This window comes from Pelodiscus sinensis, chromosome 2 (genome assembly GCF_049634645.1).
Source record: "Pelodiscus sinensis isolate JC-2024 chromosome 2, ASM4963464v1, whole genome shotgun sequence".
Taxonomy (NCBI): Eukaryota; Metazoa; Chordata; order Testudines; family Trionychidae; genus Pelodiscus; species Pelodiscus sinensis.
In genome coordinates this window covers 241,308,272-241,332,901 of record NC_134712.1, presented here as the reverse complement: position 1 = coordinate 241,332,901, position 24,630 = coordinate 241,308,272, and the positions used below count along the sequence as shown (strand labels likewise).

The following is a 24,630-nucleotide window of genomic DNA, read 5'->3' as shown; positions in this document are numbered from 1 at the left end:
GCTGGTCGTACTGTGTGGGCACCGGATCTGGCTCAAACCACTGCTTTGCATGCTGATTTTTACCAGGGCTAGACACAGGCAGGGAAGGGTCCTTCAGGCCACTACGTGATGGGTGTTGTTGCTTCTAAACCTACCTTGCAAGGTGGCACCATTGACTTCTGCTTGGCAGATCTGGTCAGTGTTCGGGGGAGAGAACAGGGGAAACCCCTAACAAATCACAAATGCGGGATGTATCTGCCTTCCTGTTAAACTTCAGCTGGAGACTGCAGAAGCTGTCGTGGACTGGGTGGGACTGCCACATAATGCCGTTGTGCTCAAACAGAGTAGTGAGTGGTTGGGATTAGGGTACAGGTCTGACTGAAACATAGATGGGGCAGCTGAAATCTCAGCAGAATAGCAACGTTGAACTAAAGACTTGGAGAGGCTGTAGGGCGAGAGTCCTGGACAGGGAGTCAGGTGACTTATTCTTGCCTCTATTTACTTGCTATGTGACTTGATGAAAATCAGCGATAGGGAAAATGGCGCTTGGGCGAACTTGTATGTTGACACGCATGGTCCCTGCTGCCTCCTCCCCATCCATCCTCCCGTAGCCTATGGCCCCCTGCTGCCTCCCGCATCATTCCAGGGCTCTGTAGCGTCTTCCCTCCATTGCCCTGAGCCTTGCGCTCATAGAATCATAGAGCTGGAAGAGACCTCAGGAGGTCATGGAGTCCAGCCCCCTACCCAAGGCAGGACCAATCCCAACTACATCCTTGCACCAGGGGCCCTTATTCGAAGATAAGATAAGCAGACTCGTGTGAATCATACATTGCATCCCTATCCAAACACAGAGGAGTATTTTAACTTGTGTACAGAATCTGAAGACAGGTTTTGTTGCCAGCTGATGATACATTTTTCAATATGCATGCCATTGAATGCCCACTCCTGCTCCCAGACAGTTCAATGGTAAAACACACACAGAAGCAGGACTGAGCTTGAAATCTGCTAGTTATTTAACTGGGCAGTTTCCTTTTAGAGCTGGTCAGAAATTTTTCCGTTCGTGTTTTTTTTTTTTTTTTTTTAAGAAAAACACTAATTAAAAACCCAAGGTTGCATGAAAACATGTCTGCTGGAAAAGGTTGAGAGAGTTCCTCAGACCAGAATGGAACCTCTGATCAAAGTGAGCAAGTAAAACCCCAAGCATCCATCAGCTCAGTGTTTAGAGTACTCAGCTAGCCTGGAGAACTAGGTTCAAGTCTCCCCCTCAAATGAGACAAGCAGTAATTTGAAGTTGGATCTCCTGTAACCAAGGTGAATGCCCTAATCACAGGCTGTAGACTCAATCTCTCTTTCTTGCTATGGCCCAATTAATTTACTTAGTTATACAAAGTGGAACAACTCCAAAAGGAAAGATTGGCTCATAGCCTAGTGTTTCGGGTGCTGTATCCTGTTGGATAGATTTATAATGACTAAGGCCAAGTCTACATTAAAAACTTTTGCGAGCAAATAACATTAGTTAGAGGTGTGATTTTTTTTAACATTGCTATACTGACAAAAGCACTGGTGTAGATGCAGTTATATTGGCATAAAAGTACTTTTGCCAGTATAGTTTATTTAGTTCACTTTTTTTTCTTTGCTGGCATAAGCTGTGCCTATTCTATGAGGATTTTGGCAGTATAAGACTTTTAAGTGTAGTCCAGGCCTAAGTATAATCTAAGAATTTAAATTACCAGAATGCTCCATTCTGACTCTTCCCAAATCCTTCTAGCTGTTTCATGGGATATGGGATCTCTCCTAATCACCATACAGCACACCACATGTAGGGTTAGCATGGTCTGATTTTTCTTTTTATGGCTTACAGATGAGTGGCTTCCTGGGCAAGTGTTGGCCATGCAATGTGACTGATGACTGTTAACATTGCTGCTTGGATTGATGGTAACTCCATAAAGTATGTTTATATGTGAATATATTTATTTTGCCATATTTTTCAGGACTGACACATAGCAGAGGGAATTTGTATTAGAGTATTTGCTAAGTTTGTACTGCCATCACCTCATAATAATCTTCTGAAGGCAATTCCCCTGGTGGGGCTCAGATGTCTGAAATTTGTTTTTGTGTCACTGTTGTGTATTGTCAGGTGAAAAACTAGCAATTATTTCCTCCGGTGTTCAAGGGGTTTAACAAACATGTGGACGTGTTGCTCTTACTAAGCTTTGGTTTGTACTTATTAACCCTGTCTGTGGATTATTCACTGAAACCCAACAAACTGTAAATTAAGGCAAACATAATTTTAAATTAAGAAAATACATCATAATGCAACTCAGGAGTAGAGCTAGTTGTTCAATGTATTTCTCAATGGAAAATTTCAGAACAAAACAATAACAATGAAAAATGTTGATTAAAGATGTGCCTCACAGGAATTCTAATTAAATTGCCTGACTGCCCAGGCTCTTCTGTGGGGTACTCCCTAACTGAACTACATTTCCCATAATGCACCATAGTCTCCCACTCTTGCTGAATCACTACCATGCATCACTACAGTTTCCTGGCAACAGGGTATCCCAGCAACCTCATATGGCTGTGTCGCCCACCCTACAGAAAAGAAAGAGAACATGAAGTATATCTACTACAACTCCCATGAAGCAATTCAGGAACATTTCTAAATCAGCAAGCTTTAATTCTTTTTGGCCAAAAAGACTTTTTGGGTATTTGATTTTTTTGACCAAAAAGGAGACAGTTCATAAATTATGTGGATTAAATGACGGCATAGAGAGTACACTTACAATATTTGTGGATGTTAGCTAGCTCAGAGGCATTGCAAATACTTAGGAGGACAGGATTAAAATTGAAAAGGGTATGGACAAATTGGAGAAATGGTCTGAAGTAAAGACGATGAAATTCAATATGGACAAATACAAAATACTCCACTTAGGAAGAAACAACCAATTGTGCATGTACAGAATGAAAAATGACTGCTTAGGAAGGAGTGCTGCCACAGGGAATTTGGAGGATCATAGTGAATTACAATTTAAATGTAAGTCTCAGGCCCATATGCAGGAATTTCTGGGGTGTGTGTGCTTTTTTTGTAAATATGGACTGCAAGGCAGAGCCGGCCCAAGCTACGGGCTCATCAGGCTACCGCCCAGGGCACCCAGGCAGGGGTGGCACCGCACATGCTCCGCGTGCCCGGGGGTGGGGCCAAACATGCACCGGGCTCCTGAGGACAGGGCTGTGCATGCATCACACTCCCAGGGGCAGCACCATGCTCCCAGGGCACACAAATTGCTTGGGCTGGCCCTTCTGCAAGGGTGTGAATGCACCTCCTGTGGTCCCTCAAGTAAGTGGGGAAATAAGCCCCAGCTTTCCCTTGGCCGGCCAGAGCATGGCAGAGGGAGGCTCGGGCATCATGCTGCTCCTGCCTTCCCCTCGCTGGCTGTATCATGTTTACTTGAGGGAACATGGAGATTGCTTTTGCACCTACCCCTGCATATGGGCCTGAGTCTACAGCGGAATACTGTTGCAAAGCGCACGCGCGCATACACACACACACACACTACTCCCCTCCCCCCAGCACCATTCAGGGATGTATTAGCAAGAGTGTTGTAAGCAAGACACAAGAAGCAGCTTATATACTTGATCATAAACCGAATTTTTTCAGTTAAAAATGATGCAGTAAAAACCAGAGGTCAGATTATGAATGGGTCATTACGTTTTACCAATTTTTTTAACTTGGCGTGGGGGCAGTTGTTGTACTGTCAGTGTTCAGTGACATCTGCTCAGGGTTGTCCCGGTGTGCTTCTGACAGGACCTCTACTCTGACAGTGATGATAAACTTACAGCTGCATGTGTCAATATCAGTGCTCCCTTTATCTAGAGTGTTAGACCCCATGCACTTGGGTCAACACGGGAGATCTCTGAGAGCCCCCAGAAACAACAGATGCAGGCAAGGTTTGAAATCAATTATGCAGGTTTATTGTCAAATGCAAAGCTCTAACAGTTGGTAGCAGAAATTCCCAATGCTACACCACTGTGCATTTGGCCCACGTTGACAATGTACCAACAAATAGCAGGCCTATTATCGAATAACAGATATTAACAGCGGTTAGTCAGAGTTAAGCCACTGTGCGTTCTGTAAGTCTAGGCAATGACACCTGCTGTTCAGGTGCCTAGGGCGCCCTCCTCTCCTCCCAGGTCGATCGGAGAGTACCCTTTGCAGTGTCCTTTTATAAATAGGTACAAACAACTTACATCACTTCTTATGTATCAAGGTGCCACCCTTAAAAATATTAGGTTGACACCCCCTGACGTACCTAGATACAACCAATTATCTTGTACATGGTGGTTTAATCAAAACATCCCTATCCCCCTATGCTGTCATCCTGACCCTGTGCTGAACCTGGGTCAGTATGTCCCTGTTATCTATGGGAAGTATACTGGTACCGAGATGTTTCTGCAGAGAGATGTTCTGTTACCATCCTCCTGGAATGTTTATGTGCATGGCCTGTACCTAGTACCTCCAAGGTATGTGTATTTCTGTAATATCAGCAGCCCTGTTCTTGCCAAGTTTCTGTGAGCAGGACCTGTCTTTTGCTCACAGCTTAGCTTTGCTTTATGTTAGCAAAGCATTGACTGTTGTTCAGGCCTTAGGCCTCACACCAGGCCTCCATTGTCAGGCTCTCTGATTACTATAGGTGTCATCACACTTCAATTTCCAGCACAGCACGCTGGGATGTTTTATGTACCTGAGGTATCTGCAGGTTCAGAGCTCCACAGCCCCCAATGGCTGCTGTTTGCCATTCTGGGTCAACAGGACTGGCAGGAAGTGGCAGATAGCATGTCTCTTGGACCACACTAATTCCTGCAGCTCCCATTGGCTGGGAACATCGAATAGCAGCCAATGGGAGCTGAGACGCCTGTGCTTGCAGATGCTGCAGGTAAACAAAATGTCCTGACATGCCAATGGCTGATGAGCTAGGACTGGAAGTTTGCAAACCACTGATATAGAGTTGGCTTATGAATGAGTCATTGAGATGTTTACCATTTTTTTAACTTGGGGTGTTGGCTTATGAACAAACAGGTTTATGATCAAGTTTTTATGCTAATTTTTCTGCTGTACTCCATGCTGTTAAGACCTCAGTGGGAGTATTGTGCCTGGTTTGGCAGGATGGGAAAAAAGATGTGGATAAACTGAAGGAAGTCCAGAGAAGAGCAACAAGAATTATGAAAGGTCTAGAAAATGTGACCTCTGAGAAAAGACTGAAAAATAATTGGCTTTGGTAGTTTCAAGAAGAGAAGATTGATAGGGAACATGATAACAGTTTTCAATTACATAAAAGGTTGTTACAAGGATGAGGCTGAAAAATTGTTCTCCTTATTGTCTGAGGATAGGAAAAGAAGAAATGGGTTTAAATTGCAGCTAGTGAGGTTTAAGTTTGACATTGGGGAAAAAAATTCCTAACTGTTGGGGCAATTAAGCACTGGAACAAATTGCCTGAGGAATATCCATAATTGGAGGTTTTTAAGAATAGATCAGACAAGCACCTGTTAGAAATGGTTTAGTTCATTGTTTCCTTGACTAGTTTGTGGACTAACACTGGTCCTTGACATCTCTCAGACACAGTTTAAGAAAGCAGTAAGTCCCTGATAGCAAAAAGGTTGAAAAACACTCATCTATTAGACAATCTTTCTATTACGCGACCACCGTTCTTGTCTGTCTGTCATGGGATTTTCAACATGCCCCTCCTGTGCACGCACCAACGCAGCCACCCCACCAGCTCCTGCAGGCATACTCTGCCGCTGCCCGCCCTCCCCAGCCAGCCTGACCGTGGAAGCCACCGAGAGAGCTGCAGGACCCTGGGTAGGTGGGAGGAAGGCGGTTGCATGGCCCGGCCCGCCACCTCGCCCCCCCCCCTTTTGCCAACCTGACCCCTCCCCCTGACACTTGCTTTCCGGAGTGTTAACTCTCCACCTCCCAGCCCCGCAGCACCCAAGGGATGGGTTGCTCTGTGCGATAGGCGGGGGCAAAAGGGTGTGGAGCATCTCTGAGAGGGCGCCCTTCACCCCGGCATTGGTGTGTGATGTAAGGGGCTGGCCAGAGCAGACCGGTCAGATCCCTTTTCGAGCTGGAGCATGGTGGAGGATCAGGCCCTACAGCCACGAGTTCATCCTCAGTTTCTTCCCATCGCATGATACTTCAGCGGAGTACAGCAGCCCCCGGGGTAGGCATCAGCCCCAGAGCCAGGAGGACAGCAGCCCCAGAGTTGGGTGGAGGGCAGCAGCCCTAGAGTGTATGTGTATGTGTATGTGAAGACAGCAGTCTCAGAGCTGGGGAGCAGCAGCCCGGGGAAGGAGCAGTTCCACAGTATGTGGGGGAGACAGCTGCCCCAGAGCTAGGGTGGGAGGGGCTGCAGCCCCAAAGTTGGAGGAACAGCAGTTCTGGAGCCAGAGGGAAAATAGCCCCAGAAGTGGTTGGGCAGCCGCAGAGCCATTGTGACAATAGTTCCAGAGCCGGGGGACACCCCAGAGTTGGGTGACAGCAGCTCCAGAGCTCGGGTAGCAGTAGCTCTGGAGCTGGCCCAGAATCAGGGTAACAGCAACCCAAGAGCTGGGGAGGGGGAACAGCAGCCCCTTGCCAGCCTTAAGAAGTCAAGCGCTGTTTTTGAACAATTTTTTAAAATGCTCATAGATTCTAAGGTCAGAAGGGACCATTATGATCATCTAGTCTGACCCCCTGCACAGTGCAGGCCACAAAATCTCACCCACCCCTCCTAGAATAATCCTCTCACCTATATCTCAGATATTGAAGCCTTCAAATACTTTGAAGACCCCAAGATGCAGAGAATCCTCCACCTGTGATCTGTACCCCATGCTACAGAGGAAGGCGAAAAACCTCCAGGGCCTCTGCCAATCTACCCTGGAGGAAAATTCCTTCCCGACCCCAAATATGGCGATCAGCTAAACCCTGAGCATGTGGGCAAGACTCATCAGCCAGACACCCAGAAAGTTCTCTATAGTAACTCCTATCATCCCTCCATTGACCTATTTCCCACTGATAATGAATGGTCAATTAGTTACCAAGATCATGTTATCTCATCAAACCATCCCCTTCATAAACCCATCGGGCTCGTCTACACTGGCCCCTTTTCCGGAAGGGGCATGTTAATTTCAGCTATCGTAGTAGGGAAATCCGCGGGGGATTTAAATATCCCCCGCGGCATTTAAATAAAAATGTCCGCCGCTTTTTTCCGGCTTTTAGAAAAGCCGGAAAAGAGCATCTACACTGGCCCCGATCCTCCGGAAAAAGCGCCCTTTTCCGGAGGCTCTTATTCCTACTTTAAAGTCTGAGTAGGAATAAAGTAGGAATAAGAGCCTCCGGAAAAGGGCGCTTTTTCCGGAGGATCGGGGCCAGTGTAGACGCTCTTTTCCGGCTTTTCTAAAAGCCGGAAAAAAGCGGCGGACATTTTTATTTAAATGCCGCGGGGGATATTTAAATCCCCCGCGGATTTCCCTACTACGATAGCTGAAATTAACATGCCCCTTCCGGAAAAGGGGCTAGTGTAGACGTAGCCATCTAGTTTAATCTTGAAACCAGATAGATCTTTTGCCCCCACTACTTCCCTTGGAAGGCCGTTCCAGAACCTCACTCCTCTAATGGTTAGAAACCTTCGTCTAATCTCAAGTCTAAACTTCCTACTAGCCAGCTTATATCCATTTGTTCTTGTGTCCACATTGGTATTAAACTTAAATAATTCCTCTCCCTCCATGGTATTTATCCCTCTAATATATTTAAAAAGTACAATCATGTCCCCCCTCAGCCTTCTTTTGGTTAAAGTAAACAAGCCAAGCTCCTTGAGTCTCCTTTCATAAGACAGGTTTTCCATTCCTCGGATCATCCTAGTGGCCCTTCTTTGTACCTGTTCCAGTTTGAATTCATCCTTCTTAAACATGGGAGACCAGAACAGCACACAGTATTCCAAATGGGGTCTCATCAATGCCTTGTATAATGGCACTAACACCTCCTTATCCCTACTGGAAATACCTCGCCTAATACATCCCAAGATCGTATTAGCCTTTTTCACAGCCATGTCACAATGACGGCTCATAGTCATTCTATAATCAACCAGGACTCCGAGGTCCTTCTCCTCCTCCGTTACTTCCAACTGATGTGTCCCCAGCTTATAACTAAAATTCTTGTTATTAATCCCTAAATGCATAACCTTACACTTCTCACTATTAAATTTCATCCTATTGCTATCACTCCAATTTACAAGATCATCCAGATCTTCCTGTATGATATCCCGATCCTTTTCTGAATTGGCAATAGCTCCCAACTTTGTGTCATCCGCAAATTTTATTAGGACACTTCCACTTTTGGTGCCAAGATCAGCAATAAAAAGATTAAATAAAATTGGCCCCAAAACTGATCCCTGAGGAACTCCGCTAGTAACCTTCCTCCAACCTGACAGTTCACCTTTCAATATGACCCGCTGTAGTCTCCCCTTTAACCAGTTGCTTATCCACCTCTCAACTTTCATATTAATCCCTATCTTTTCCAATTTAACCAATAATTCCCCATGTGGTACTGTATCAAATGCCTTACTAAAGTCGAGGTAGATTAGATCCACTGCATTTCCTTTATCTAAAAAATCTGTTACTTTCTCAAAAAAGGAGATCAGGTTGGTTTGGCACGATCTACCTTTTGTAAAACCATGTTATAATTTGTCCCAATTGCCATTAGCCTCAATGTCTCTAACTACTTTCTCCTTCAAAATTTTTTCCAGGATCTTACATACTACAGATGTCAAACTAACAGGCCTATAGTTACCCGGGTCACTTTTTTTCCCTTTCTTAAAAATCGGAACTATATTAGCAATTTTCCAGTCAAATGGTACAACCCCTGAGTTTAGAGATTTATTAAAAAATTTTGCTAATGGACTTGCAAGTTCATGTGCCAGTTCCTTTAATATTCTTGGATGAAGATTATCTGGGCCCCCCGATTTACTCCCATTAAGTTGTTCAAGTTTGGCTTTTACCTCGGATATGGTAATATCTACCTCCTTATCTTTAGTCCCATTTGTTAATTTACCATTATCCCTAAGCTCTTCATTAGCCTCATTAAAGACTGAAGCAAAGTATTTGTTCAAATATTGGGCCATTCCTAGATTATTCTTAACCTCCACTCCATCCTTAGTAATTAGCGGTCCTACTTCTTCTTTGTTTGTGTTTTGCCTATTTATATGGCTATAAAACCTTTTACTATTGGTTTTAATTCCCTTTGCAAGGTCCAACTCTACCTGACTTTTAGCCTTTCTCACTTTATCCCTACATGCTCTAACCTCAATAAGGTAACTTTCTTTATTGATCCCTTCCATTTTCCACTCCTTATATGCTTTCTTCTTTTTCTTAATCACCTCTCTGAGATGTTTGCTCATCCAGCTTGGTCTAACACACCTGCCTATACATTTTTTCCCTTTTCTAGGGATACAGGCTTCTGACAGCTTCTGCAACTTTAACTTAAAATAATTCCAGGCCTCCTCCACTTTAAGATCTATAATTTCTTTAGTCCAATCAACTTCCCTAACTAATTTCCTTAATTTACTAAAGTTAGCCCTTTTGAAATCAAAAACCCTAGTTGCTGTGCTGTCCTGTCAGCCCACTGAAGTCAATGGTGCTACACACAAGTGCAAGGTTCCAGCTTGCAGATCCAGCAACTAAAAGCATGGTTGCTCTCTGTGTATGGGGGAAGACCATAAGGTCAGCCCTATGGAGGGTTTGTGTGCATGGACAATGAGATGCCAAAATCAAAAGAGATTATAGCCTTATTAGGAAGATTTGAATTTGCAGGTGTATCATTGTTTAAAGTAACAATGGCTTTTATTTTTACATTTAGCCTATTTGTGGAGACCATCAGGAAACTCAGTGTCCTACAACAGCAGTGCCCTCATTCCTTTTATTTTTTGCATTTTAATCATGTCTTCCCTAATTTCCACTCTCATGCTGAGATACATTTATAACTTCCCCTTCCCCCCCATTTTCTCGGAAGAAACAGGTAACTTTTTCACTTAAAAGTACAAGTAAATGCTCACATTTTCTCCCACAGGTGTTAAAAACAATCACACAAGTTTCATTACAGCAAAGGATGCTTCAGTGGTCTTAAAGCTATTTAATAGGACTTTCAAGATGCTTTACAATTTGAGGCTGAAAAGAATGCTTGTCTGGGCAAATTTTGTCCATGCTTTATTCCTTTGTCTAACCAAATAAATAAACTGATGTGTGACCCAAGGGTAATTATTGTCTTTCATATCAGTGAGATCTTCAGAGAAAACATGTAAATTGTAAACTACAAAAACTGTTAAAAAATATTCACAGGCATATTCTGCTTCATGAAACCTATACATATTCATTGACAGTTTTTATTTGTCTTCAAAACACTGAAATAATTTGATTCTGAAAGAATAAATCACATGGAATTCTAAAAATAAATCTATTTGTTTCCTGCTAAGACTCCGTTATAGTTTCTCATTAAGTGATTAACAATTTTCAATCATATTGAGCAGGCAAGAGTATTAATTAAGACATCCTGGTTTGCTATGATGCCTGCTAGCCTCAACAGGAGATATGTCAAATTACTGTAGTTTACATGGAAGTTTCCCGTGAATACCAATTCTCCTATTTCTAAAATTAAAGGTTGCTCAAGTTTTATAGCAATTCTTTTTATTCTCATACTTGGCTCTTGAAGTGAACATGTCATACTTTTCATTGTATTTTTAACTGCTACACCCATTGAAATTGATTGCAAAACCCCCAATGACTAGAGTGTGAGCAGCATCAGGCCCAAAGCATGTTTTCTACAGGGATAAATGTAATTTATTGTTAGAACCCTGCAAATTTGCGAACATATGAGAGTTTATTACTGTTCAATTATAGGCTAATTCCTCAGTGGCCTATGGGACTGGGAGATCCAGGTGCATCCACATTCTTGGTCCCAGCCGAGGGACCTTAAGAATAGCAGCCACATGCCACCATGTCCCTTTAAAATAAATAGCTTTTCACTCCTTGGGCTACTTCCCCACAGCCTTCACCCTTTCATCAGGGACCATCTTAGTTCAGGCCTAGCAACCAGCCAAAACTTTTCCTCACTGCCCCAGTCCCTGCCAGCACTGAGTTGTCCATGGTACTACAGTTCCCTTTAATCAGCCAGACACACCATCTCTATTCTTCCACCTTAAGCAAGGAACTGACTATCTCTAGCTGCAGCTCCTTTTCTAGGCCCTCCTGGGGCCTGATTGGTTGCTTTCCCTACAGCCAGTCTATGCGGCTTGATGGACTCCTCTACTGATCCTTTCCAGGTAAAGAGGCCTCTGGGCCAAGTCCAACCCATCACAGTCCTATAAACACCAACAGGTGCAGTGTAGGGTTGCCAGACGGTTTCAACAAAAATACCGGACATACTTGACATTACATCACGATCTACATTACATCTTAGTTAGAAAATACCTGACATTTATATTTTCTCAATTTGTTTCCCGAACAGAAAGCTCAAATACTGGACTGTCCGGTTCAAAACCGGACACCTGGTAACCCTAGCAGAGTGTACTGTTGTGAGTAGTTCCATTGGCTTCATGAGACTATATTTGGTATTATGCTGCCCAGCAATATTTACAGGAGCAGGCCACACAACTTGTCAAAACTGAAAGAATTAAACTAAAAAATTAATGTTATAATCACTAATGCTGCTCATGCAGTTAGTGGAATAACAACAGACTAGTCAGTTCCATTTTTGCTTCTATTATTATTTATAGTTTGGTAGCACCTAGAAGTCCCAACAGTGATCTGGACCTCATTGCACTAGGCACTGGTCAGAGGCAGAGCACAAGACAATCCCTGCTCTGAAGAGTTTACAGTCTAGATAGACAAACTTTGGAAGAGGAGAGGCCTCAGAAGACCCCTTGCCTAAGATCTCATAACAAGTAAGCCACAAAACCAGAACTACAACCCACGTCTCCTCTTTTCCAAGCCAGTGCTCTGTGAACACACTGCCTCTTTTCTAACCACTTTCCCTCCTCTTGAATGCTATTAATAACGCTGCAGTGGTCTGGCTGCAAGGAGATGTCTAAATCCAAATAATAGGCAGTTGTCACTGTTTGGCACTTACTAAAACCTATGCATTAATATTCAGTTTTGTAAAACCGTCTTCTTTCCACAAAATAGCACCAAAATTTGAAATACAAATATTCATATTTATGGCACCGTATTCATAATATTTGACAGTGTCCTTTCAAAATCCGTTGCATTTGATGAGCAGCTATAGTACATTGCACATTTGGATGTACAAAACTTTTAAAACTCCAATTAAAAAATTAATCATAGTGTAATAGAACATAATAGGATTGTTATTTCCTACAAAATTATTACACTTGCAGAATCTACCTTCCTTGAATTTTTGCTTAAAGACTAAAAGACTTATTCCTCATTATTTTCTCATATTATACAAAGCTTTCTAACAGGACCTGGAAGTTGAATAGTATGTTAACAATACATACTTTAGTAAATTTATGTCCATATTGATGCTGAATACATTACTCAGATTGCATAACCATACTGTATATTTCTATTATACTGTAAGTACAGTCTCAGACATAATAGGATTTATTCATAGTATATTACTCCACTGATGCAAGCATAAATATGTAAATGTGTGAAGCTTAGACTGGGAATTGCCTACTGCTGCTTTCAAGTCATGCAGCATTCTCTGCACTCTAAATGAGGGTTGACAGCAGAAAGGGCAAAGCAGTACTTCCAAGGAAAAGTATTACAGAAGGATCAAGTTTGCATATCATTAATTTGCCATTGAATTATAATAGAGAATGACAGTGGACACACAGTTGGAGCTTCCACCATTACTTTCTTGAATTGAGCAACTGTGTAGCGTGCGAGTGAACATTTTTGATTTGGGAAGGTCCCGTCAAAGAGTGGTTTGACCACTCTTTTTATAAGATACAAATCAAATTCCTGTACCAAGTAACTCTGAATTGAAACTAATCTAATTAAAGGGTTCTGATCTTGTTTACACGTTGTTAAGAATGACCAGATCAGCAGAATGCACTATAGAAACAGTCAGACAATATTTTTTTCCGATGAAAATTGGAATTCCAGAAACATGTTGGGTCAGATCATCATTTGGAGTAAATCAATGTAGCTCAATTGACTATAGTGGAACTGTGCTAGTTTTCACCAATAGAGATCTGTCCCATTGTCTCCTCCTCAGCAGGAGTTACAGAATGGGATATAGTGCCAAGTCTGAAAGGAATTTCTGTGTTACTCTGTATTTGTATCCTTTGGTGCAAAGACTGTCAGGTTTGGCTAGTATAGATGGTAGAGAGGCATTGCTGGCACATGATGGCATGTATCACATTGATAGATATGTAGGTAGATGAGCTCCTGATGGTCTGTAGTAAGAAAAGGTGAGTTTGTTGTTAGAACTATCTCTGAGATAATAAGCTCAAGTCGTGCACTCATTTTTCAAAGGTACAAAAAAAATTAACATTAAAAATTGCTCACAAGGTGGTTGCTGAAAAGTAGCAGGACCAAAAGAAAACAATCCAAGCTCACCTGCTGCAGCTCCAGTTCTAAGCAAATATGTGAGTAATTGCCTTTAGCTGTGTATACATTTTAGTTCGTATCTTTCCAGCCACTTACTGCTTCTGCATACATTTTTTTAAAATGAATCAATTGCCCATAAAAGGCGTGAGATTGTCAACAATAAAAATGAAATTGTTTGCTTACAGACACCAAACAGCACATGCAATGTTCCCTGCACTGTCCAGCTAATTTGTCCCTAGTGTACTCCGGAGGTGCACACTCACGGTGAGAAGGTGTCAGCAATAATTCCTCAGGGACTTCCACTGAAGTATGACCCCTCCACGACCCGTTTTAACCATAAACTAGCCCTTAGTCTCTTTTCTTTGCTTTGCTTCTATGGTTTGGTGCCTTTTATCATGCTGCCTGGATCGTCGTTTCCACTTGCATGTGTCCTCGCCTTCAGAGACTCCTTAAAACCTCATTCCTGCCTTTTCCTCATTAATAATGCATTCGACCTCCATCTGAAGGGTGATCTTGTGTTTTTTCTTATTTAGTTGGTAAGATCAGCAAGGCAGGGGTAAAGTCTTTGCATTTGTGAAGTGAAGGTTAAATGTATTACACAAATGTTTTGTAATACCAAAATTAATGGGACAGACCCTCAACTAGTGTAAATTGTCTTAGCTTCATTGACATCAGTGAATTTCAGCTCACACAAACTAAGTATCATACCCAATCATTTTAAACAATTTCTTTCAATGTAAAAAGTTCGGAACCATCTAACACTCCTTCTTCTGAGCTTCCTCACACTGTGGGCCAAATTCATTCCAAGAATAACCACTCTATCCCAAGATCAGAAATTAATTTGGCTCACTTAAAGGCCCAGCCCCTTGAAGACAATGAGAAGATTCTTTCTGAATTCACAGGTCAGATCAGACCCTCAATTTCCACCTGAATGGATATGTTGGTACACTGGAAATCAAATCTACTGGCTCCATGACTTTCACCCAATGAAGGCCATTGGAAACATTCCTTCTTATTTAAATCTTCCTATAAAAACACATCACAATCTTCACTGAACACTAAACCATCAGGTGTTGAAAGAAAAGACAAACTGGAACTTAAAATATAAAGGTCTTTTTAATTAAAGGTTTAAAACAGCTAGAAGGCACCAAAGCATCTTTCTCTTATCTCTCAGACCTCTTGGGGTAAGCCTGGCAAATCTTTATCTGACAGATAAAAGTCCACTATGATGGGTCTTATCGCTTAATTAAATCGTAGTACTATGAACAATGAAGTCAATAATTTGTTATACAAGATAGCACTTCAAATTGTGTCTGTATTTGACAATGCATCTCTATTGGCTCTGTGTATTGTGGATGGTGTAATAGGTCATGTTTTATAACCTGTTCCTGGGCAGGAAGGAACTCATTATAGACATAGTGTTCAGCTTAATGTGGCTAGCCTGGGATAAATAAATCTGCTGGATTGACCAGATAAATGAAAGAGCCCAGGAAGAAACGTATTTACACAGTAATGGCCCAATCCTGCTAGTCACTCATGTTGGCCACCATTTGGAATGTTTGTGGGATCTGACCCAGCCAAAATTCAGAGGCAGTTCACCAGCGCAATGTAAAAATGACTATATCTCAAAAATATTTTTTAAAATTTGTGAAATCAATGAAATAAGCACAGCCTGTGATAGCGGATGCTAAGAAGTGAATCCTGATAGTCCTATTACTTACTATAGTTCACATCAGTGTAGCAAAATTGATGACAACCTACCCCCGTTAGAGAGGAGAATTAAGCCAATAACCTATATCAATAGTGTTTATGCAGCAACAAATACTATAGTACAACAGTTTTCAACTTGTTGTCTGCAGACACATGCAAGATTTCCAAAGGACGTGGTCTGTGAATCGCCACGCACCTGCAGAGAATCCCTTTTTTTCCCAAGTCAACCTTCCATGAACATCAAAGCCAACCCAAATTATCCTGTTTGCTATGCAGAGAAGGGTATTTTAGAGACCTGTTTAATACTTGCAGTTCTTTACAAATAAACCCATTATTAAAATAAAGCACTGGCAAGATCTTTTCATTTATTTTTCATAGTATCAAATGCTCCTTTCAGCAGTAGTATCTCTGTGTGTATGTGCAAAACATTAAATAACATCCATTGTGAGAGACCAGGGTCTAGAGAGTCTGGCCTACTGATCACAGATGTGCTGGTATCCAAATGTGGATGACAGCCATAAAACAGTAGCACTTGAGCAGGGTTTGGAAGAATCACTAGAGACAGGTTCCAAAAGCAAGAATCAGGGTTAGAGTTAGGCCTGGGTCAGACAGCAGAAGTAATATAGGGCTGGAATCAGAAGGCAAGAGTCAGAAATTAGAAGACAAGATGTGGTTAAGAGCCATAACTGGCCAGAAAGCTGTGTGGCTGCCAGACAACTTTGTGGGGCACCCTTCAGTGTTAAATAGTCTACTTTACCAATCAGAAGGCCACAAGTTCTAGTAGAAATAATGAACCTGAGACATGAGATCTGATATATGAGGCCTGAACTAAAGTAGTAGTTAGACTGGCAATATAAAGCGAAGTTAGCAAAAGTCAGGCTGTGAAGAGAAGTCAGCCCCTGTTATAAAACATATGCAGGGCACTCACACCAACACATCCCAGAAGTGTGATATCAGAATACTCAATACAGGATTATGGTGTAAACAGTCTTCAAAGATGATACGAGGGCACACTGAACCCCTCTTAAAGATAAGGTTAGGATTATAGACATGTTTTGATCCAATCAATATGTGCAAGCTAAAGTGTGGTAACTAGCTACATCAGAGGGGCAATACATAACACGTCTATATCATTGTACATAGGAGAGTGTCGAGGGGACTGTCTTTGGCCAGCTGAAGGCGGAATGAAAATTCCTGCCATTCCCTGAGCTGAGTCCATTGTCATTGTTAGTATCCCCGTAAAGTATGAAAGGTGCTGTTTCCATGGTTTGTCAACAGTAAGCTTGGTAAGGTGCCTTCACTATGAAACCAAGTTTTGTGGTCCTATTGGGCAGTTTGATTGAAGTCAGCTATATGGGCTATTTAGCCAGAGCCAGAGCAGCACACACAGGGCATGTCTACACAGCAGGCCTAAAGTCGAAATAAGCAAAGCAACTTGAGCTACGTCAATTACATAGCCTAAGTCAAAATAGCTCATTTCGGCTTTTGGCGCTGTTTACCCAGCAGGAAGTCTGAGAGAGAGCATGCCTCCTCCGACTTCCCTTAATCATTGTAAAATGAAGGTTACAGGAGTTAGAGTAAGAAATCCTCCAGCTCGACATTATTGTGACATTATATTGAAATAACTGCTTGTAGTATAGATTTGGACTATGTTATGTCGGAATAAGGTCAGTTATTCCGAAATAACACTGCTGTGTGTTGAGGTAAAATGGAAGGTTCGAGAATGTGGCCAGCCCCAGAGAGGTGCAGAAACAGGCAACCTTGTTCTAAATATCTTTTAACTTTTATTAAAATGCTTTTAACTATAACTTTTTATTTATCAGCTTTTTACATGCGTGGGCGCCAGATAGCTATTAACAGTAACAATAAACAAACTGCAATACAATAGAGGAAAATACCTTGAGGTTTTTCCAAGTCCAATAATTATCAACAACACCCCAGGGATTTTTATCAGTTATATTTACATTAATTTTACTCATAAGGTCTGACATCTATCTAAACTCCTAACTATACTATTTATCAAACTTTTAACTAACTTTACACAGCAATACTCACACTTATCAGACATACAAGGGACGACAGAGACAACAGCATATTCGTTATTCGTTACGCTCTGCGGAAGATTCGGTTGATTCGGTGAGCGGGAGGGGGTCCGCGGGTGATCAGCCCTCAGAACCTGGCTCGTGTTCTGCCTTCCAAATTTTCGGGAACCCTCAACTGGATGCAGGAGGGGTAGCTGCTTTATAGAGAGAGCAAGAGCTTTCCCACACTTAGTTGTGATAGGCTTAACAGATTCTATCTGCCTAGTGACAGGCTGAGGGGGAAGGGGAGGGGGTGAGATGGCCCTTGACTGGCGCAAACTTTGCATGACCCTTACCTGCCTGGTGTTTTACTCCTGGTTTTTACTGATTTTAAGTCACATAGTGCAAGGATTTTTGGTTTAAGGGGAAGGTAATCTTGGACTAGGAAGGCTATGCGCACGAGGCCTGGCCAGAAAAGAGCCTGCTTTTACACTGTGTAGATGTATCCAGAGAGAACACACACACAGCCAATGATTAACCACACAGGCTACTGTCACTCTGGACCCTTTAGGCAGTATTTCCTACAACATGCAATCTCTACAGTCTACCCTAGATATAGATCTACCTTATAGTCTAGTAGGAATGGCAGTGGTTCCAGGTTCTACAGGCCTGGGTTATAATTCCACAGATCCTTTTGTTACCCTTCTTCCAGGATGCCCAACTGCTGAGCCTGGATTATCCAGGTGGTTTTGATTAAACCTTTTTACTAGGTGGGGCATGGATAGCATGTTCCCAGGAATGCTCTTCAAGACCTCAATCATCCCAATCAACTAAGTAGTTAGGGGTAGCATGGGGATATATTCCTCATGCCTTCGGACCTGGACTGGTGGGAGTGGCTGTTGGGACTAGTGAGGAGAGAGGTCCTGTGTAAGGCTTCAGGAGGGATATATGAAAAAGCAGGATGTATTTTAAGGGATTGAAGGAGATGCAATTTGAAGGTGACGAGGTTGATTTGCTGAAACATCTGGAACTGTCCAAGGTCTAGCCTGTGGGATGGCCTGTTTGCATGGAGATATTTTTCTGACCCACTAAGAGAGCTAGGTCTTTCTGGTATTGATAGACTGTATAACACTTGTAGTCCCTTTTTGCATTTTCGAGCTAGTCCTTGAGCCTCTCTTGGATTTGATTAATTCATTGGATCCAGTTGGCAGTTGCAGGATTTGGGAAAGCTGCTGGTGAGGTCTAGTGGAAGCGAGGATGCAACCCATAATTGGCAAAAAAAAGGGGGGGAGCTTCTGCCCCATGTAGGCGTGGTTGGTATTATTATATGAGAATGTGGCATAAGGAAGAAGGGAGAACCAATTATCTTGATAGTAACTGATAAAGCACTTTAGGTATTGAGCTGTCCCTTAGTTCACACGCTCCATCTGTCTGTGGGTGTTATGCAGAGGAAGTAAAAGCCCAAAGATCAATTAACCAGAGCATTTCATGCCAAAAGCATGAGGCAAACTGTGGGCCTCAGTCTGAGGGGATACAGTCCAGAAGCCCACGAAGGTGAATGTGTGCATTACTAGGACACAAGCCATTGTTTCAGCAGTGGGCAGTTGGTCAGAGGGATGAATGTGCCATTTTGGTCAGTTGTTCTATAATAGTCAAGACTATTGTGTACTTGAACAAAAGTGGGATGGGGCACAAGTGGTCTGGCCTACCAGTCACAGCTGGATTGGTCTCCAGACATCAAGGACAGATATAAGAGAGTAGATCATGAGCCATGCTCATAGGAATCATCAGAGCCAGGATCAATAAATAAGTGTCAGGATCAGAGTCAGGCCAAGATTGGAGATTAGCAAGCAGAGGTTCCAGGCTGGACTCCAAAGGCAAGAGTGAGACTCAGAGTCAGACTGGAATTAGAGACCAGACATCAGGAAACAGGACATGATCAGGAGCTGCAGCAGGCTGGAAGACTATGTAGGCTGCCCAGGGTTAAATGATGCTGGGTACTGTCTCTCATTGTCTAGAGAAGCACACAGCTGTGAGTGCCTCCCTCAGGGCAGACTGTCTAAAACTGAGAGATTCAACAAGTCAGTAATAAATGTCAACTCCTGGATTACTAAATCACTTTTACTATGCAGTCATAGAGAGTCCCTTTAGAAGAGTCTCCAGTCTACCCAGGAAAGGTAGACACAGTGATAAATAGTTACTCACACCAAAAAAAAAAAAAAAAAAAAAATCACAAAAAGTTCATATTGCTTCCAGTCTTAAGAGACCAGTCATTTACTCCAGATCAGTCAGTACCTTAGATTTAATAAAGACAGTGTCTGTATCAAGCCTGTAATAAACCATGTAAAGATGCATTAACTAGGAAAAGGAAATAAAATATTTATTTACGGGTTAAAGCAAACAAACATATACACAAAAATGAGTTTCCAGCTATGTTTCCTAAAGATGACAGAGATATGCAACTCTGTTAATCCAGAATGTCTTTCAGACTTGGCCCAGGGGGATCCCCTGATGAGCTCTGCCTTTGTTTAATGTCTCTGGCTCTGTGACAGTTCAAATAGCAAAGAGATGACCAATTTTCTTGTAACCCTTTTATCTTTTACATTTGGCCTTCCAGTCTATGAAATGAGCTCCCTTGCAGATAGCGTTTTCAAGTTGTGATAAAGCCACTCACCAATCCTTTGTATTGTGTCATTTCTCAATGGTGGTGCTTGGGTCCACACATTCAGAGAAAACATTTTCAAAGTTGTAAAGCAAAAACGTATCTATTTCCGTATAGCCTGGAATATAGACTTTACAAGTGACATTAAAACATGTAGCAACTTACAAGCATTCCACAGAGTCCACACACTAAATAGAGTCTTATAAGACAAATGTCTATTTTGAACAAAACTAGCACACAGATTTGGTTTCCTGTTATGAGTTTGTCAAATTTTAGCTAATGTCTACAGGTCTTGGCCAGAGCTGGCACTTTGCTTACCAGTGTCACATAGGCTATGTCTAGACTACAAGCCTCTTTCAAAAGAGAGCGTCTAGACTATAAGCAGATTTTTCGAAAAAGAGAGCTGCTTTTTTGAAAGAGAGTCTAGACGCTCTCTTTCAAAAAAGCAGTTTGCATTCAATAGCATATTTTTTCGAAAGAGTACTTTCGAAAAAAGGCGTTATTCCTCGTAAAATGAGGTTTACCGCTATCGAAAAAACTGCCGCATTCTTTTGATTTACTTTCGAAAGAATGCAGCTGCAGTCTAGACACAGGTGAACTTTTTTCGAAAAAACCCTGTAGTCTAGACACGACCATAGTTTTACTCTGGACCTTTTGGGTGGTATTGCCTGTGGCACCCAATATCCAATATTTATAAGAACGGCCATACTGGGTCAAACCAACGGTTTATCCAGCCCAGTATCCTGTCTGCTGACAGTGGCCAATGCCAGATGCCTTAGAGGGAGGGAACACAACAGGTAATCCTCACATTATCCTTCCCCTGTCACCCACCTCCAAAGAAATAGGCTAGGGACACCATTCCTACCCATCCTGGCTAATAGCCACTGATGGACCTAATCTCTATTAATCTATTTAGCTCTTTTTTGGACCCTGTTAAAGTCCTAGCCTTCATCACATCCTCTGGCAAGGAGTTCCACAGGTTGACTCTGCTGAGTAAAGAAAAACTTTCTTTTGTTTGTTTTAAACCTGCTTCCTATTAATTTCATTTGGTTACCCCTAGTTCTTATATTGTGGGAATAAGAAAATAACTTCCTTATTCACTTTTCTATACCAGTCATGATTTTCTAGACCTTTATCATATCCCCCCTTAGTCTCTTCTTTTCCAAGCTGAAAAGTCCATGTCTTTCTAATCTCTCTTCATATGGGAACTGTTCCAAACTCCTAATCAGTTTTGTTGCCCTTCTCTGAACCTTTTCCAATGCCAATATATCTTTTTAGAGATGAGGCGACCACATCTGAATGCAGCATTCAAGATGTGGGAATACCATGGTTTTATATAGAGACAATAAGATATTTTCTTTCTTATTCTCTATCCCTTTTAAAATGATTCCTAACATTCTATTTGCTTTTTTGACTGCTGCTGCACACTGAGTGGATGTTTTCAGAGAACTATCCACAATGACTCCAAGTTCTCTCTCTTGAGTAGTTGTAACACTGCCTACCTTTCCAACAACATGCTGGACCGACTCTGGGTTTCCTGGCCCACAGCCAGCAGCTGATGTTGCAGTTCTTCTGCCAGGACTGTATTTGGTCTCTGCAGGGGTTCTCCATCTTCCCCCAGATGAGGGAGGGCAGGGCCTGATGTGATTGCACACACCAGTTCATGTCCTCTGCTTCTGGGCCCTGCAGAGGCTCCTATATGATGCAGGTAGTCTGGCATTGAGCACATTGGCGCACGCTTTCCTTTGCCATTTCCGAGGGCTATGATATAACCAGCAGCTCCTTTATTTGAGAAGCATTCTGCAAAACCTCTAGGAGTTACCGGCCTTCTACCAGGACCTCCTCTCTGACCACAACTGATGTCAATGGAAGAAGGATCAAGCCCATGATAGACACGTTATCATGCAGCAGTTATCTGTTGGAGTTACATCCTCAACGGTGCTAAGCTCTAAGCCACCTTTCCATCAGCTCAGGGATCCAAATTGGCCACTGGTGTCATTAGAGCAGCCACAAGGCAGCTCAATTTATATCAACTAGAATACCCTCCATCCCTTCCTTCCCCAGACTTTTTTGTAGGCTGAATTCCCTGGAGTGCAACATGATTGTTCCATTATCATTTTTATCCCATGCTACAAGCCCATCCTCACACAATCACTGAACAGAACAGAGGAGTCTGTAGCATAAAGTGTGGGAAGCCTCAGATCTCCATTTAGGCTAGTTTTAAGTATCCTTTGTGCAGCTGAAGTGGTGCGAAGAGGGCATATATAGGGCCAAAGGGCTAGCCCTTGGATTTTCAATGCTAGGTCTTCCTGGCAAATTACACTCAGATGTATGCATTCTATGTCCCTGTAGAACCCCTGAATTCCCCACTCCTGCATATCTGGCAAACTTCTCTCTCTCTGTCTGCCAAATTTTGAAGGGTAGAACATCAACAGTTGGTAATTTGTCAGAAAACCACAACAGGCTAAATTCATCCCTGATATGGTTCTAGAGAAGCATTTGGCCTAGTACTTTTTAAAATTGAAACTTGAGGAATACACAGCATAAATTAAAGTGGAATTACTTTTTGCTATTTATTATCTGAATTGTTGTAGTGTTTAGGGACCTCATCAGGACTGCAGCCCCATTGTACAAAGGCTGATTCTCAATCTTATATGTGAAGGCAGATCTCACTGTGCCTGTGCAGAACTCCACTGAATTCAGTGGTGCTCCATGTGGGAGTAGGATTCTGCCCATATATTTGAGTTTGTGGATCTGGGTCACATAATTACCCAGTTGTTGCCCCGAAGAGCTTAATACTGAAATGAAATGCAGCGAGTTAACAAAAATAGCAAGAATAGTCCAGTCTCTCCCATTTACCATGTACAAGGCCTGATTGATCTCAGCAGGCATTGGATCATACCAATAGACTCTTGTAAAAAGAACCATCTTGCACACCTTATCATGAATGTATTGAACCCAGCCAAGGCAGTTCCTATCAATACACAAACTACACAACTGCATAGGACACCGTGAAATGTGGGGAAATTTGTCCTAGGCAGCTGCATATGTGATGGCACTGGCTCCAATGGCCAGTCTGTGTCCTCCTCTCCTGCACTGTCTCCCTGCAAGCTGCATCCAGCAGGGCCATCCCTAGGAGGGTGCAGGGCCCGGACAACTCTCTTGCCCTGCCCCACCTCACACACACTCCACCCTTTCTCACAAGTTCCCATACTTGCTCCACACGGTCTCTCCTCCCCATCCTCATTCTACCCCTTCCCTAAGCCCCCTCCACCAAGCAACATGGCCCAGTGGATATGCAGGGGGCCTGGCACTAGCCACATGTGTGAGGCCCTCCCCTGCCCTCACTGGCAGAGGCAGGAAGCAGAGCAAATCGACCTTAGCCCCCTCTGTTGGCTCTCAGCCATTGTGCTGCTTCTCACTTCAGGTGAGTATGAGGAACAGTTCCACCTTTTCCGCCAAGGCCACTCCCACAGTGATGTGGCTAGGAGCCAGGGGAGTAGAGTGGACTGGGCACCAGGATGGTTTGCTTCCCAGTGCAACCTAACCACTGCTGTCCCCCTATTCTGCTCCTGTCCCCTGCAGCTCTGGGCCTGACCCCCACAGCTCCTGCCCTTGCATGCTGCTCCCTCGCCCCAACTTGCAAAGGGGTGCAGGTGTTTGGGATGCACAGGGCACCAGGACTGGGAGGGATGGCCCTAAATCCAGCATTTGTTGTCAAGTAGATGTTGGTACAGTGTGATGATTGTGGGGTTTACTGCAGCAGCTGGTGCAATGGAATGCTTACTTAGTCACTTGGCATTGTCAGAACAACCAAGGATGCACATACATAATGCAACTTGTGGTTTAGTTTCTGCATTGGAAGAAGCAATCTGGGTGTGGAATAAACCTTGATTATAAGAGGGTTGCCAACAGTAGAGACATCATTTTGAAAGGAAAAAATGTGTCCAAGCACATGATTTAAGGCCTAACAAGTTGGTTCTAAGGATGGAGGATCCACCTATCTCACCCTGGAGAGATAACAGCAAAAAGCCTTATGTATTTGTTCTGGCAGACTAGATGGGTTCTTGAATACTAGATCATAGGGAGGGAAGCTGACATAAGAATATATCTTAGCACAATATATTAGTTAGAGGATTGGCACTTGTTTGCTTTTGATTATATTGTTGCTTTAATTTTATTTAAATTTCAAAGTGTTGTTTTATTGTAATTATTTTTTAAAGTCTGCTTCATTTTCCCTATTTTTATGATGTAGGTGTTTACCTCACAAGTGTTGTGAAACTTGAAAATAAATGTGTGTATATATTTCTCTCTCTCCCACTTTACTGTGTGCTTAGTGTTGTTAACAACCACAAAGTAATTTAAACAAGAAAGGAAGGAAAGAAATAATGAGACTGCTCCAAAACAGTCTCCCAATCAGCTTAGACATATCTTTTGGAGAAAACCCTTAACCACAAAACCATGACACCAGAAAAATAATAAAGGTAATTATAGAGGTAGTGACATTAATTCCTTCACATTAATTAGTTCTTCTGTAGAACTCTTCATCAGTAGGTCTGAAATGCTTTACAAAAGGAGGCCAGTTTGATTATCCACATTTTACAAAATGGGAAACTGAGGCAGAGAGAGGCAAAATAATGTGCTCATGGTCACCCA

At 42.6% G+C, this 24,630-nt stretch overlaps 1 long non-coding RNA gene across 1 annotated transcript; it reads left to right on the top strand.

Moving 5' to 3' along the window:
• The first annotated feature begins 41 nt into the window (after positions 1–41).
• LOC142827389 (uncharacterized) lies at positions 42–15,602 on the top strand. The gene is made up of 4 exons (XR_012902114.1): positions 42–174; positions 1,841–1,927; positions 13,543–13,619; positions 15,441–15,602. It is a non-coding gene; the product is annotated as an uncharacterized LOC142827389 (long non-coding RNA).
• Positions 15,603–24,630: the final 9,028 nt, after the last annotated feature.